We start from the raw sequence: 17979 nt of genomic DNA on the forward strand, positions 1-17979 counted from the left end.
GGTTGGGGCTGACTGGAATTGTGGTCACTGGTGGGGCTCAGGACTACCAGCCAGCTGTTACACTTGTTGAGCGTGGTTTCAAGAGGAGGTTCTTCATTAAGAGGTTACTTCAGGCTTCAAATAGGTTATGTTTCACTTAGTCAGCTTCCATCAGTTCTCACACGCAGGTTCTTTTAAAAGTCATTGCCAAAATATGTACTACAAAGATGACATCTGGTTCCAAGGTATATTATGTAACTGAAGAGCCCCACCAGGAGCAGCCTTCCTGCTGCTTAGCCCATCCTCCAACTGACTCTCACACTCACCAACATTCCACAGCATCCCCACACACCAACATTCCACAACCACAGTCACATTGGCTGAGCAGCAGGTATAACAATAACGTAACATTATTAATGCTGCATTATTATCCTTTTCTTTTCACACCTAGTGGGGCGACGTTCCTCTGCCTTAGTGGAGGAGCTGCCCATGTGCATACTTGCCAATATCACCAAAATGACATCACCTAATCTTAAGCCTGATAATTATGTTGCAAGAATTCACATTCCATGACATATCGGACAGGAGAGAACAACAGTGTAGGTTCAGACCCAAAAGACACCAAGAGATCAAAATTGGGGTATTTTGAGCACTCTGTGCAACTTTTACCTTTAAAACATATTGGGGCATATTCTCAAGGAGCTATCGCCGAATTAATGGCACTTTATCGCAGCCAAAGTCACGATAAATTTATCACCCCATTCACAAGCTGGTGCCAACTGCCCATAGCACCAGTATACCTGCGATAGCAGCTGCTAAAAACATCGCCACAGATGACCCCGGCAACTATTACTAATGAGATGCAGAGTAGGCGTTCCCATGCCAAAAGCCGCGACAACACCACTCCTCAACATTCTCAACGACCAGCCAGATCGGCAATACAAACTCAAAACAGGCGATAAGGTGCTCTAGCATCAGGAAATTAACACCTGCTCTGACCTGGTGTAAAGGCGGACGGCAGCCTGCACCACAAAAGGGAGCCCAGCTCAGAGCCACACCTGAAGAACAACAGATGCCATGGAGCTACTCATCATGCAGCTCGGAGCCCCAACAGGCCCACAACACCCACCGCCACCACCTCCAGGATCGCCACCCCCCCTTGGAATCCCCCGCCCCCCCGGACCACCACAGAGGCAGCGCAGACCCAGACCGCAGACCTTCAGAAAATGCACCAGTCTCACAGACATGACACCAGCGTATGTAATTGCCCACTACAGGCTCAAAAGGACAACCATCCTCCGCATCCTGAACATCATAGCCCACAGGCTGATGGTACCAAAACAGCGGACAACCAACATCCCTCTGCAGACAAAGCTGCTGTCTGTGCTGCATCTGTTGGCCTCTGGTACCTTCCAACCAACAAACGCCAGTCGGAGGATTCTCACAGCCAGCTCTATCAAAGTTCCTCAAACCTGTCGTGGATGCCATCATCAGCTTGGTACCCCAGTACCTATACTTCCACCACACTGCACAGGAACAGCTGGAGACCAAGCAAGGCTTCTATGCCATAGCTGCATTCCCGCACGTGTTGGGGGCAATTGACTGCACACATGTCCTACTTGTACGCCCTGCCGAATCTGCACATAATTACCGCAACAGAAAGCACACGCATTCCATCAAAGTGCAGGCAATAGTGGACCACCGGGGTCTCTTCACCAATGTCGTCGCCAGCTACCCAGGCTGTATGCATGATTCATACATCTTCCAACAGTCCATCATCAACCAGAGCTTCCAGGATGGAACCTACAGAAATGCACTTCTCGTCGGTAAGTACCAAATGCACACACCACACAGCTCAACTCCACAATCATGCAACTCACAACACAGGAAATGCACATGTCACAAGCTCACATACAACATGCACACCCACCAGACACGGCAGCACAACTCACTGTGGGAACCTGGGCCAGCCATATACATTAGCAATAGCAGAATGTCGGAAGAGGTGGGCATCAGGCATGTGCGAATGAGGCGATTTGACCGATGAATGAGACTGCACACATTGCCAAGTGTGGCGTGGTTGTGCTGGACAGACTGCAGTATGCAGACCACACACATATCCATGTCGACACACACCGCTGGTGTTTGGAGTGTAGTGGACAGTGAACGCAGCCATGTCACCCCAGCCAGTGGGGGAAATCAAGGAAATCTACCTTGTTACGTCACCCCCTGTAAGAGTGTGAGGAGTGGGCTGGCCCGGAATATGCCAGGTCAGCGTAGGGGTGGGTATAAAAAGCACGTAGCCCTGGGCATGGTCCTTTTCTGGAATGCCCAACGACCCTGCGAGGGTGGCGCCTCTCACCCAGCCACTGGACCTACGCCGTGAGCGGTGTTGCCTGCGAGCATGTGCGCCTGCTGCATCCAGGGACGCTGCAGGCCTCACACCAATCCAATGCAGTCCGTCACAGGCAGGACACGGCCTCCTCGCCGGCTGCACACCCGCTCAGCTCTGGTGCCACTACCTACATCAGCCACAAATCTAATACAAATGCCATTCCAACTTCGTGTGTGAGAGATCCAGGAGTAGATGTCTGGACAGCGGTTTGCCTCTGCTGACCGCTGCCTCCGTCCGACACTGCGATCAACTAGGTCGCACTTTTGGAACTGAGTCTTGATTTCTTCATGGCAGTGTTCATGTCACAGTACGCAAGAAGAGGAGTAAGAGGAAGACGCGCTTCAGTCCGGAGGAGACAAGGCTCACCTTTACGGAGGTGATGGGACACTACCGACAACTGCACACTGGTGCCACTGACTCTGTGCAGCGCATGCCTACCACACATGGTTGTGGGCCCCTGCTGACCGTTGCCTCCGGAACACACTGCGATGGAGTAGGTCACACAATATGAACTGAGTCTTGCTCTCTACATGGCAGAGTCCATGTCATTGTACAATCCTCATCGCAGACTGCATCCCCTCCCAGCTCTTGTGCCACTGAGTGTGTGCCCTGAAATTCATGGGTAATCTCTGTTTGAATGTCGGTGGCGTCTGAGCCCCTGGTCTGGAGGTTGTCCTCATCTACATGTAGCTGAAACTGACAAGGTGGAAAAATGGAGTCTGTAGCATTCAACTCCGCCATTAGCCTGTTTCTGCTTGCTTCTGCCCTCTGCATCATGGCCTGGAAGGACACCTTCCACTGTCCCCCGCAACCCTCCGCGACATTCCCCTTGGACATCGACGAGTACATGCTCAGCTCGCGTAGCCCTACCTCAGTGCACCACAAGTCACCGTTCTGCGACAGTGTGCCTGTGCTGGCTGCTGTGCATCCGGGGCCACGAACTCTGTGCTGCTCAAGTCAGGGACCCATGATGTTCGTACCTTGTACTGCTGATTGTCTGCTCACTGTTGTGCTTTTTGGCAGCATCCAACCAACCACTGAGTGGTGGCTTACACTACCCAACACCCATCCAGCACAGGCGTCACTGGAGATGTGACCCTGGCAATGAAAGGGGCCAGGCGCACGTGCCCGTAGCCAGTCCCACAAACTCACTCAGTGTGTCCGTATGGTTGGTATGTATGCATGAGGGACCGGGGTCATTCGTCATGCTGTGTACAGCGTGCGCATCCATGTCAGCACAGGCAGTGGTGTAGACCTGGGACATGAAACGGTGTCGTACCTCCCTGTGAGCGTAAGCGGGGTGGCCAGGCATACAACAGTACTGTGTAGGGGTGTGGCTATTCCATACGTGGATCTGGGTGTGGTGCAGTGTAGGCCTTGCCAAGGATGTGGCTGATGCGTGTGTCTCTGTTGTGTCTGCGCCACCCGTCCCGCAATCGACAATGTTGCTATGTGGTATGCCCCCAGTGTGTGTGCTCGGCCGAAGGTGTACATGGGGGGGGTTTTGCCTGCTGGGGTCTGGGTTTCACACATGCCAACTGTTGTGTGTTGCTATTGGCGCAGCATGAGCCAAAGATATACTCTCAACTGCATGTTGAGTTCAGCCAGGCTGGTGCTCTACATCTGTGTCAGCCCTGTCCTTGCAATGGGCCTACACACACATGGCCGGCCACATTCTGCACAGCATTATCACTGTGTCGTAGTCAGGCTTGAGAACATGCGCAGACAGGCATGACAATGGTGTGCCGTAGGGGTGCATGTGATGCTATGTCGCTGCGCACCCGGGTGAATGTGCTCGGGGGGGTGCAGCAGTGAGGCTACGTAATACACAGTGGTGCCACCCATTTGCAACTCGCACTACATGTCATACAGGAATTTCAGACTCACACATGTCACACACCAAGAAACCAGTGAGACTGCCGAAACATCATACAGTGCGTTGTATTGGCTCATGTCTCTCTGCACTGTCACAGGTGACCAAGGATAAGCACTCTGGGCTTGGATGATGACACCCCTCCGAACCCGAACACACAGGCCCAGAGGCAGTACAGTTTGGCACACAAACGCACCAGGGGCATCGTGGAGCGCACATTTGGCGTGTTGAAGTCCCGTTTCAGGTGCCTGGACGTCACAGGTGGAAGGCTCCTGTACAACCCAGACTCGTGTGCAAGATGATCGTTGCATGTTGTGTGTTGCACAACATATGTGTACGCAGCAAAGCCCCTTGGATACGAGTGCCAGATGCACCGGAATATGATGATGGAGATGAGGCAAGTGGCCCACACCCCACTGCAGCCGCAGCAGGAACAGCCCATATGGACTAAATCATTGACAATTTCTTCTCTGGTTGACGTCACATTGTGACGGTCCTTTGCAGTAATGGGACACTGCGTTGACTGACCACAGGCACAGCATGTGCTAATAAATGCATTCCAATACACATTCCCTGCGTTCATGTCACTCATCTGTACAGGCACTTCACTCAGACAAGTGTGGGTGCGACATGTTGTGCTGACAATTTTGGAATTTGTTGATGGATGGTGGGTGTGTCACCTCTGTGCAGTGGGGCTGTTTGGGGTGTCACGTATTCGAACTGCCAGTTCTGTGTGTCACAGTTGTTATGGTGTCCCACTCTTCGGCGTTTCACATGTGTCCCAATTCATTCCATTTTGGTTGTCATTTGTGGCCTACTAGTGACAACAGGGATTCTTTTGGGCTCTGATATGTACCGCCATGATGCAGGGATGCACCCTGTGACTCAAGTCCCATGACATGGGCGACATGTACGTAGGGGGAATCACTGCCCCTACATTGGTCCATGGTTTCATTATTCTTTGTTCATGGACATGGCATGTCGGTGTGCAGGGGGTGTTGTTCGTCCCTCTGCAATGTGAAGAGGAGATGAGGCTTCACAGTGTGTTCCATGTTTGTTTCTGCATTGGCGAAGGTTACATACTGAATGCAAGTCCATGTACATTGCTGCTGTTTGTGGGGAAATGCCTATCTGATTTGGACAATGGTCATTTGTTCTGCGTCACAGCTGTGGGGTTCTGCCCGTATGTTGTCATGTCGCCGTTTTTTTACTCTGCTTTTATGGTGCATTTTCCCACAAGACACGTGGGATTTGCAGACCTGTCGCCGGTTTTCGCAGCTTTTTGTATCGCGATTGGCCTCATCGCAGCTTTTTTTGCGTTCGTGTTTCGCATTTTTGTGGCATGGCATTGATTTTCACGCGGTCATTTGACGTGTTAACTGGTGACTATGAATACTTAGTTGACACGGTGTAATTTTCCCGTGATAGACTGCGATGTTGAGAGTTGCGCTAAGTTACTTTTGCAATGGTTATCACACGTTCTTCAGAATCTCCCCCATTGTGTCTTCAGCAAACTTACCAGTACAGTTCAAAGTAAACACCTGAAAATGAAATAAAATGGACATTTACTTTATAAAGCACACTTTTGTCCGGAGGCATCTTGGCGCTGCCAGCAGCAAACAGGACAGAAGAGTAAAACAGAGGCTTAAACAGAATCCAGGCTGATTGAAAAAAACTATTGATTAAAAAGCCATGTTTTTAAAGCCTTCCTATAAGGAAGAAGGCCTGTGCATTACTTTCACTGAAATGGATGAGAATTCAACAGCGTAGCCGTGCAGACAACAAAGCTTTTGCTGCCCCAGTGAGCTCCTCTGAATTTGGTAGTAACTACATTATAGGCTGGAGAGGAACGAAGAGTCCTAGAAGGAGTATACCATGTAAAAACCTGTGTAAGATAATCAGGACCTGAATTATGAAGAGCTTTAAAGGTGATACACAAAGCCTTAAAGTCAACGTGCTTACGAATTGGTAGACAGTGTAAACTGGATTATGGCCTGTGATGCGGACCGATGCTTAGGGATCCCAAGCAGCATGCAAGCTGCAGCGTTCTGCAAGATTTGCGATTTGTTTAAAAGTCTTTGCTGCGATTTAGTGTATAAGGCATTACAATAATCCAGTTTGGAGAGCACAAGAGCGGTAATAATCATCTTATGCAAGTCATGCGGGATAAAAGGAGAGACACCTGTAGATGCTGCAAGGCATGCGTTTCAAGCTAATGTGACGCTTTGAGAGAATTGTTGATATTCTGCTATGGAGTATCTTTGATCTTTTGACAGGTTTAAATCACAAGTACCCAAAGAACAACAATGACGTGAAGAAATCTGTAGCCTATAGTGATGCAGAAGAAGCCGCACCTGTATCCTAAAGCAATGTTGGCTGGTATCTGCAGCAGGCGTCTCGGAGGAAGGGGTGTGGGGATTCTAAGCCTGCAGAGGCGAAGTGCTCTATTAGTTATAAAGTGGACGTTTCTATGGGGCCTACTACCAGCAAAAGAAATGGCCTCCCACCCTCCTGTTTGATGGTTAAATACAGCCATAAACATGGTGCAGCTGGCCCCTAACATGCCGGGCCACTACACCTGCACACAAGATAACAAAGTTCCTGGGGGACTTCTCAGGCGACTACACTGTAGAGCTTATTCAAACACAGGAGGTGGCAGCGTGATCCAATGTTTACTATGCACCTACTTGAGGTGTAGGGGGAGGTAATGATACGCATGAGCCATTGTTAATGGAAGAACTTAAAATAGTGACTTTTTATTAACATCTGTTGCTACATAAAAGTAAAGAACAGTGTTTTTTTTGTTTTAACCTTGTGTGGCTTACTATTACCTACCATAGGCATTTGTTGGGGTATAGGATTACAGCATTTGTTATTTGACATGTAACATTATTCCTGTGAACAGCAGGTCATAAAATATCTTCTGGCCTAGCAACTGCTATTACCCCAAGCAGACAAATACCGGAAAATATATTCATTGCGGGAGTAAAATAATGAATTTTCTGCATATAGATTAGCTTTCTCTTTTTTTATGACAGTTGAGAAAAGAAGTGAGAAAACATCAGGGGTAGGAAGGAGGGAAGCTCCTTTGGGACCTCCACTAATTATGACAAGTAAACCACAGGGGTAAAAATGCTTGTACATTCTCAGTAGAGATCTGCTCACGGCCTGCACAGAAGACATTCCTTTAGATTTCCCGAGCGCATATGTGCATGATTATTGATGTATATTTATTTTAAGTACTTTTATTTTTGGATGTGAGTTAAAAATATCCATACCAAAAGCTTAAACTGGGTTCGCCAAAGGTGGCATTTATTTGCCTGTTTCAGGTGAGAGAATCTCTCCATTAGCGGCAGGCAGCAGTGCAGCCCTGCGTCGAGTGCCCGGGACACTTTTTCACCAGAGACACTTTTGCTCTACGCCTTCCCCATATCCTGAAACTCCCTAACATATCATCAAACTACAATCCATATGTTGGCTAGCCCAGGAGGGTGCACCTGCAGGTCTTGTCTGCCCGACCACACCCCTGCCATTGCCAACACTTTGGCGAGAATCTGGAACTCTCTCTAGCTTTCTTGCTGCCCCCCATACTCAGATTCCCTGCTTTCCCCAGCTTCAGTTGCATCTGTCGTGGACCCTCACATACCCGTAGGTACCCGCTCCCCTAACTGGCCCAATAAACAGCAGAGTGCAGTTGACAAAATGCCCACTGCCCAGTTTTTTACCACGTACCTTGTCCTGACACTGTCGATCCAGGGACGGACTGAGCAACCAAAAGCAACACTTCCAACATGCTCAATCCCTTTCCTCTACTCGCTCGTTCTCTCTCTTTTTATCCATCTATTCTCTCTTTCTCTCTCTGTATCTCGCTTTCCTTCTCCTCTCTGCTCCCTATCTTCCTCTCTTTCTCTCTCTCTCCTTCTCCCTTTCGGTCTTTTCCCTCTCTACCTCCTCTCTCTCTTTCTTTATCGCTTTAAGCCACCTCTGCCTGCTGAAATTAACCTCAGGGAGCTGGGGAAAGTGACGGAGGCACCAGCCCACTGGGGAAATGCCCACTGGAATAAAAGGCCAGTACAGCCCTGTGCCATCCAAGCTCAAACAATCATAGACATCACCAAACCCCTGAAAGACTTAAAAAAAAAATCAATGCCATTCAACCTCTTCCAGGCATATATTCATCCCCACTACCAGCCTTCTTCCTTGCTAGCAAATGCAACCAACCTGGCCCTTGTGGATCATCAAAAAGGCACACCAGCTGCATGACATGCTCCTCAACATGTTAACCCTGGCATCGCTCATGCTGCTCCGACACCTACCATGTCCACTTTTCCTATCACTGCTGCACCTCTAGCTATATCCTTGGCAAGAATATGCCACCCTTTGACCGTGCCAACTGATTTTTGGTAGGTAAACACTGCACTCTTTAAGCACCTACCCAATGAATCCCAGGTTGCCCTGCAACCCCGCTGGCTAACACCTCCATTGTCAGCAGTATGCCTCAAAATTCTAAATAACTTTACACATCTTATACCCTCTAATTCCATTTCCCACACCTGGAATGCCATTGCTTGTGCCAACCCATCTGTTTGCTCTGAGGCTAGCCACACCCCTACTTCCAAGGCCACTTGTTCCCCTACTCCAGCACTGTTCCAAAGGCCACCTGCCCCCACCCACACCAGCAATCCGTCTAGGCACTGCAGCTCATACGTATTATTATATTATTAACAGCACTTATAATGCGAGCATCTACTCCAAGGAGTGTCACGGCGCAATTCCCTACTCAATGGTTTGGCAGGAGCAGGAGGAGTTTATTTAAAGAGCCATGTTTTCAGCCTCATTCTGAATAGGCCAGAATCACTCACAGCTCGTAAGTCAATCAGGAGCAAATTCCAGGCCACCGCACCCAACCAGGTCAGTGATCTAGCATCAGCTCTCTGTCTGAGGATCCTAGGGGTACAAACCATCTGCTTATTTGAGGACCGCAGTTTCCTAGACGGAGTGCAAAAGCTGAATCTAGATCTCAAGTAGGCAAGTCCTTTGCATTATAAGGCGGAATGTACCAACTCCAGGGTCTTGAACTTCACTCTTTTTTTCGCAGGCAACCAGTGGAAATCCGGGAGATGCAGCTTGACATTAACCCTCATAGGGAGGTTAAGTAGCAACCAGGCCGCTGCATTCTGGATCACCTGGAGTTCGTTGAGGAGATATCCAGGCAAGCTGGCATATAATGCATTGCCATATTCAATGCGTGACGTAACCAAGGCTTGGATGACCGTTTTACTAGCATGCACAGGAAATAGCAGTAGAAAGTTCTTTCGAGCTTTCAGAATCCCAAAGCATGTTCCCGACAGCCTTTTAATTTGAGGCCAAAGGACAACTTGTCAACGAACCATATCCCTACGTTTTTTACCGGTTCATCCTGAGGCGCCGATGGGGGCGAGTTGTCTGGCCAAAATAAGAGCCAGAACTGCGAAGGGAAATTCCCAAAGCGATGAATCTCCGTCTTGTCCACACTACATTACAATTGAGCCTTAGCTAACCAGTAGAAACTGGGGTGAGACATGCTTTCACATGCGGTCAATTTGCTTCACTTCCCTTATTCCAGGAAATGAGCAGCTGTGTGTCATCTGCATACGAAATGACTTTGGACCCAAATTTGTCTGAATTAACGGGGACATAAAAATATTAAACAGCAAGGGGCTCAATACCGAGCCCTGGGAAACCCAAGTGTACAAATGTTAATGGGCGGCTGAGAAGGGAGGAATCCAAATGTGTTGGATTCAATCTTCCAGGTAGGATTCAAACCAATTCCAGGCTAAGCCATCCACCCCAATCACCCGCACAGAGTTTAATAGCAGGGCACGAGGCACTGTGTCGAATGCCGCCGACAGATCCAGTAAAAACAGTGTCGCCCTGCCCCGATTATCCAGTGAGCCCCTGATGGCTTCAGATACCTCAGTGAATGCCGTTTTGAAACTGTAGGGACCAAAAGCCCAATTGAGCCTGGTGGTGGAGCCCATTATGCTTGACGAACCTCGATAGTTGCTTGTTCATCTGTTTCTCTAGGATTTTAGCAAAGGCCGAGAGTAGAGATATGGGCCCATAATTAGCAGGTGTAGAGGGATCTGCTGGAGGTTTTTTAAGTAAGGGGCTTATCATAGCCTGTTTCAAGCCACTGGGCACCTTGGCTGAAGCTAAAGATAAAATAAACAGTCTATTAGCACTGGATTAGTAACCTCTGCTCCCGCAGCTTGGGGGGAGGGGCACTGATTTATAGGGGAGCCTGATTTTAGTGATGCTGGAGAATCTTCCAGGGAAATAGCTTAAAAATCCTGAAAATCTTGGCTACAATAACTCTCACCACCCTATTCCAACACTAATTATGCCCAGAAGGACCCCTCAGCTTCGCTTGTGAACTCCCAATCACTTCTTCAAAAAGCTAGGCCTGGGTGAATTATGCCAGTGTAATTTGTGTTGTTTCAGGAATTCCACATTATGGTTGTATTCCAAAGTTGCCGAAATAACTCTTTCATTCAATTTTGTGTAATTAATCACCATGCACTGTAAAAATGTAGAGCAAACACACGAAAATAACAGAGTGCGAGTGGCTGTTGTTCGCGGTGCTTTTTTTTTGCACTTTTTTTTCAGGAAACAAGTTCGCACGAAGATGCATTTTGCGCTAAAATAGTGCCGTAAGTGATGGAATTACATTACATATAATTGCAGATAATTTGAGACATTTTGTGAAATTACACTATGGCAAATTATGCAGATTTCACATACCCCTTAAAAAAACATCTCCCCGCACTTCACATCATTTGATGCCTCCACTTTGAAGTATGTGCCAATTCAATGGCTGTTTACCCTACTTCCACCCTCTGTCTCCTCTACCATCAGTCACAATTTCCTTTTTTCTACCAACTCCTGGTGGCACCTTGTGCTTTTGGGCAACGTTGTCCTCACCAACTCACCTTCTGGACACTATGGTTGGTAAAAGCCATTACCCTTCCCCCAAGCCATCCTGGGAGTCCAAATGGCAATGCCTCCTGTGGATCCCTTCAACAGCCCCAATGCCAACTGTTCGCTATGCTCACTGGTTTGGTGTTCCACAGAACAAATCAACATTGATATCACCTCAGACACAGGCCATTATCAGGCATCTACACTCCTTCTGTGAAATCTGCAGCCATCACTCTATCTTCCCTCTTGTCCTCCATGGCCCCATAGGGTTCCACTCTGCTTACAAACTCCCTTCCAATGTTCACACCCAGCTCGTCGACGTTTCCTCGTTCGCTCATAAATTCATTAGTGCTTCACCAGTGGTCACACAGGACGGCATATGAATGTGGCAGAACATAACTCCAGCTTGGAGGATTCCTTTTGAACTGTGGGTGAACCCCCCCCCCCCCCCGGGACAGGAAAAGGCTTCTGATTGGGGCAACAGCTCCACACACCAGCGAAGTGGTACATAGTCCCAAAGAAACACACTTGCAGTTTTCATTGAAATATTTTGTAGCGTATTCCCGTCCTTATGTATTTTGTGGCCTTATTTTTAGAGTCAGTTGGGCTTCTACTTCAAATGCTGCTTCTCGACTACAGTGTTGCCAGATTGGGCTATTTACCGCACAAATGGGCAACATTTTTCCCATTTGTGCAGGGAATAACTCTCCAGTTGGGTGGGCAGAAACTTGGTCTTTACTTGGCCCTTTGTGCGCAAAACCTCTGAGGGTGGCGGCGCAGCAAATCAAAATCCTGCAGAGCTCCTAGATTCCGCAGAGCAGGTCCGTCAATCTTTTATAGCGCAAAAGCGCTACCTATGACGGCCCTACTAAATGCTTCTGGCCTGCCCCCAGAGTGACTGGACCAATGTGGTCTCTAGGGGTAGGCCTTGTTTGTATGGATTTCCGCATAGTGTGGGCAGCAGACGACAGGTCTTGACTGTCTCAGCGTGCTGCTGTGCTGAGAGCATGTGAGCATCATCAAATATACACAAGATTAAAGTCAGGTAAGATAATTTGTGATTACATAGAATCAGGGCTTTAAGTGGTGCAACAGTTTTAAAAGCAGCTGCTGAGACGGGTCGCTATCGGGCTCTCAGTTTTTGCCCTCATCCTCAAGATTAGAGAAAAAAAAATCATAACTGCAGCATTGTCACCCTTCACTGCATTTGAGGTAACTTTAAAGAGAATCTTTATAGTTCTTTCACACTCTCACCATTTCAGAACTGAATCATTTTCAATATTTTATACAACAAAGCCATAGTTGTTCCTTATTTAGTTTCTGGAACTAACACCCATCGCAAAGCCAATAGTCATGGCTTGTTGTAGGTATAATGTTACTTGTTGTATTATATATCTGGATGCAATGACAGAAGCAGCAAATTACCAGTGGGGCAGCACACTATGCTAAGCACAAATTTTTAGCTTGCGTGTTTTAAGCTGTGCCCCAATTACATCAGACACGCCATTTTGAGAGAGACCCCCCCCTCCCAAGGTTTTTTCATCCCACTTCAAGTCCTGCATAAAATCCAATGCATTCATTTTTGTTTGCTTTTTTTTTCTACCAACTGGGACCAGAGTTGCCCAGTTTTCATCCTGCTTATGTGTGAAATGTACATGTTTGCAGAATGCCTATGTGTGACATTTGTATGTCTTCTGAGTGACACCTGGAGTGACACTTCACTGAAAGTTTAATTATGCGCTCGCATCAGGTAAACTGCCAAACCAGTACAACATAGTGCCTTCCACGTCTAATTACTCTATGCAGTACCAGCAGCATGCCCATGAATAAATAACATAGACATGGTAGATTGGTCCAAATCTGTCCTTTACTGTTTCCATGTGTGAAAATCTCATCCAGGATAGAACTTTCCTTTGCTCTCTCGCACCTTGGGTCTTGCATTCATCATAAAATAAAAAATACTATTGCCACCAAAATAAATATTTAAAGCTTGGACTGGTCCTAGTACTCACATGAAATCAGAACACTAAAAACATCTGTCCCGCATTAATTGAGTACAATGTAGTCTGTCTCGGCACCAGAAATTCGATGCTATCATGACTGAACTGATGCTAACACTGCTTTTGAACAGCTGATGTAATAGTCTCTCACCCATCCTCCAGATCCCCGGAGCACCCCGTCTTCCCAGGAACCCAAAGTCCACTATCCCTCCAGACGACTACAACGCTGACTGCTTTAATCCCGGTTCATGCAGTATTCATTCATCGTACTGCACACCTCCCCCCCTTTCGGCTCCAGCAGAAGGACTCTCTAGTGACAATAGGACCCTGCAGGGGTATTCCCTCCAAAACATGCCAATACAGGAGTATTCTCCCCCCCCATGATCTTGTAGCAGTACCTCCTTTCAATCTCCTACAGCCTGAACTCACTGCCCCCATGTTCCTCTGTGCTTCTGCAGTACCCCCACTCTTATCAGTCTAATCTATACCACACTTATTTTTTCCCAGGATGCAGCAACACACCCAGCTGGCTTCCTCTAGTATTCCCTCCACAAGTAGTGCTGCAGAATCACCCCTCTCTGGGTCTGCATTACTCACTTCATTATAGCAGTCAATCGACCCAATGTAATGGCGAATTTCACCCAGGGCTGTTTTAGTCAGTAACACCGTGACTTATGTGGTGAAACTCCAAATCCCAGGATGCTTACTGTTTTCAACTAAAATGGTCTTTGCTGAAAGTGTCCCTCATTAGTCAGCTAACAGCTGTGTTGGGAGCTCTTTGAGCACACCCATCCTTCTGGCTATCATGCGTCCTAAATGAGTACACTTTTTTCCCTCCAGGCTATTACTGAACCTCACTGCCACCCTGTAATGTGGGGTTTACCTTTGTAGCTCTTGCCGCTTCAGTAATACAGTGAATTAAACAACACTGTAGCTGAACATGATGACAGGATGAGTTTAAGTGGCACCTATTTCCTTACTACCAAGCGTTTGCTTAGTCTCAGACATCCGTTCTTTCCACACACAGGCCTGTTCTTCGTAGCATTACATGTTTGTAAGTTGTTGTATCAAACTTATGATGGCCGCTTCGGCTCTCTTCTTCTAGGTTCACTAGTTTGTGCCGTTTCTGAGAGCTAATCTAGCTGAAGGCAGAGATTAATCTGTGAGCCCAGAGCAGCCTGCTCAGACTCCCAAGACACAGTGCATCAGCCCGACACAATTAGGGTGAAGTGGGCACCCCGCAGCCCTGGGCCCTGGTGCTACCTGCACCTAGTACATCATTCTTAGCTACACTTCTGGGCAGACTCCATGCTGTGACAAAGTCCATTCCCCTATGCCTGGCCTGACTTATACATGTAATGCAGCAGCTTCCACTCGTCCTTGTAAAATAAGCTGCAAAGTGCACTATTATCTATCCGAACGGAGTAGGAACTGCAAATGACACGTGCTGGTCAAAAGGTGTGGTTCCATCCGTGTGGATGAGGCACTTCAAGTACTCATTGCAGAGATAGAATCACAACTGTGTGGTTAATACTCACGTTTAACTGATCCAACTGTGTCCTAAGAAAGAACAAAGTCCTATTAGCTCTAGAAGCAGGAAAGGCAGAATGTTAATGAATGTGCTATCATCTCAGATCTATTAATAAGCGTGACAAATTGGTGACCCTGTGGTAATACAGGGTGACACTATAATGAGTTACATTAACCCATTGTGTGTCGCACTAGGCAGTACTGTGGGACCTTAAAACACTGGTCATGCCGGTACACATTCGACTAGGCAATAACCTTACTTGCAACATGCAGATTACGGGTTTGTATTGTATTTAGAGCGCTCAATAGGTTACTGCGTTTGTTACGAAGATCCTTTAGTTACTGGCAGTTAATAAGTTAACATCTTTCTAATATAGCACAGTGAGCAATGAACGGGCATCAAGGAGCTGTATACAAACTGTAAGGCATAGCTTTGGTCCTTTTTTCCCTCAAGCTTTTATTATTCCAAGGTTGCTAAAAAAAGGGTTTATTTGGCTAATAATGAAGTCTTATCAGCACATGCAACCACTGCATTATGTTTTAAAGCCAGACTTTGTTTTTCTCCTGACCACGTACTCTTAACGTATAATGCCTAACAGTATGATTGATATGTGACCCCTACGCCTTGTAACACTGATTACTTTATATAGAAACCTTGTGTACATTGATTTACACACTTGTACGATTCATTGTCTATGGATAATGTGTGTGTCTGTAGTAAAGTAATTTGACACCCTACATTAGGATTAAAAGAGCTATAAAGAATGTAATACAAAAATTAATTAGTGAGTGGTATTTACATAATTGGTGTAATTACTCATACAGACATACATTGGGCATTCTTACAGGACCTCCCTCATGTAAAGTCCATTGTGGGTGATCGGTATACAGCAGCTGCACAGGCTCATAAGATTGCCCAGGTCAGCAGTGGTATGACAGCGGGACAGCCCAAATGATGAAGTGGAATCGATTGGGGTGTGTCAGTGTCAACAGTGTTGAGAGAGTGTTCAGATGTTGAGGGTAGGATGTTGCTGAAAGTTCTGGGAAATTGGGTCTTTTAGACCCCAAGCAATCACATCGGTTTCATGCCAAGACTGGGAGGTTTACACTAGTTTTTCTGCAGCATGAAGCCAACAACACTGGCACTGTATCACTTTCAGTGTCCGATTATGTGGTCATGGTGAAGGACTCTGGAGTGGAGAGCAGAGAAGGGAATTGGTCAGAGCAAGTGACTGTCCTTTTCTGGCCTCTTCCTGACGTTTTGTCTGAAGGGTGTGAGCCCGTCACCTTACTGTAGTGACCCTTGCAGCTGTCAAACAAGACTTTTCTCCTTCTAGTCTTTAAGTTTTTACCCCGTCACTTATATTCTAGTACAATTGTTAGTAGTCTGCCACAATGTTTATTTTTATTGTTGTCCCATACTGTCATGAATGCCTTCTAAAAATAAGTTTTTTGTTCAAATAACTTCATGTAAATCGATATAATGGTAACCTTGCAAAACAAGTTCTACAGGAATTACTTTAACACAAGGGTTGTGTCGTAAAACATATATCATTGTCATGCATGCCAACATTTTAGAAGAGTAAAGTGGAAGATTTTTTAAAAATGATCCAAAGGCAATTTCAGGCAGAAGACAGCCAAAATAAACCACATTTTGGCTTAAAAAATTGGGGTTCTCCCGTCTAAATCAGGTCTATTGGCATTTATGCATTGTGTGGTGTTATTTCTGCAAGATCCATTCTGTGTTATTTATTTGGAGCCACACTGCTGAAATAGCTTTGATGTTCCAGTTCTTAGATTTAATTCAGACTGATTATAATCTGCTCTTGTTGATTCATTAATGTCAAGTTGAGTGTGGATTTGTGATTACAGAAGTGCCAATTAAAAGTTAATAGTGGGCATTGGTCTTGAAAATTTGTGTTTTTAATAGATTTTGTGCATGATTGCAGACGTCCATTGGAGTCTATTGTACCTTCTCTAACTATATGTATACTGAATATACTTTAGACTTAGCCTTAAAATGTTTTCTGAACGTTATTTGTGCATAACTTGACAGTTGCAACTTTGGGCTGTTTTTTGGGCTGATACTGCTCTGTGTTAGGCTGAATTTGGGCTTATACTTGGACAGCTTTGGGCTTCGGACGGGTCTCAAAATCTGGCAACACTGAGCACATTGCAGGAACCTGGAAGCTGGGTAAGGAAGTGAGGGTGAGCAGGAAGACTTGCAAAATGCTTTCTGGCACAATGCTCATTCTTTTCTCAGTGCAGACCTTTTAGTCTGTTTGATAGTAAAGACACAATACATTTTGGCATTTTATCACAATATTAGCTGCCCCTGCAGCAAAATCCAATAATATTGAGCCTGTACCTCAATTTGCCATGATTCAACATTGTATGCAATAAAATATTTTTTACCAGGCTTTGTTTTAATGTACTGCTTACTTAGTGTTTGTTCAATTCTAGTCGCCAATCTGTCTCATCAATCAATCATTTCTTCAGATTCAGTATTAGTTGTAGTAGGAGGAGAAACATGAGTAAATGTGTAAAGTTGGAGTCAGCTCTCCATGACTGCCTGCCGCCCACATTCGGTCAACTTGTATTTTCTGTGTCATTTCCTTTGCATACTCCTAGATGTGCCATGCATTGTCAATAGCCAAATATGCTCTCTGAAAGTGCCAAATAATAATTGGTCAAACCTTTTATCCCATTAAAACTGAGGTCATTATTTTCATCAATCTTGATCTTAGAATTATGACCTTCGTTTCTATGGGAGCCTTAATTCTGTATAAAAAATAATAGGTTGCTTGCATTTTTGATTCCCAGTTATGACACGCTCATTACGTTTCTGAGGTGTTAAAGTTTGTTTTTACCATATAATACTGGAACACCTCTTTCTGGAATTTAACTTTAGGAGTGTCTGAACTTGTTTTGTGCATTATTACTTATTTACATAATGTTTATCTCTAGTTTCTATATAGCACTCCAGCAGTGCTTAAAGCAACTACTTAGAAGGTAATGTGTTATTCTGAGAAAGGTTGTTTTCAGACATTTGGCATACTTTCCAAAGTCCGCCTTGTGTGCAAAAAAAAGAGAGAGAGGGGGTGCAATCCTAAACTCCTATTTATATAATTAAACAAAGATAATTTCTGATTTACAAAGGTTTTGAAAATAGCTTGTTTTCCATTTTAAAGCTGTGCTGCTACTTTCAAATACTGCTTCCCATTGTTTTTTATGGTAAACTT

The sequence above is a fragment of the Triturus cristatus genome, chromosome 1_1 (assembly GCF_964204655.1).
Source record: "Triturus cristatus chromosome 1_1, aTriCri1.1, whole genome shotgun sequence".
Taxonomy (NCBI): domain Eukaryota; kingdom Metazoa; phylum Chordata; class Amphibia; order Caudata; family Salamandridae; genus Triturus; species Triturus cristatus.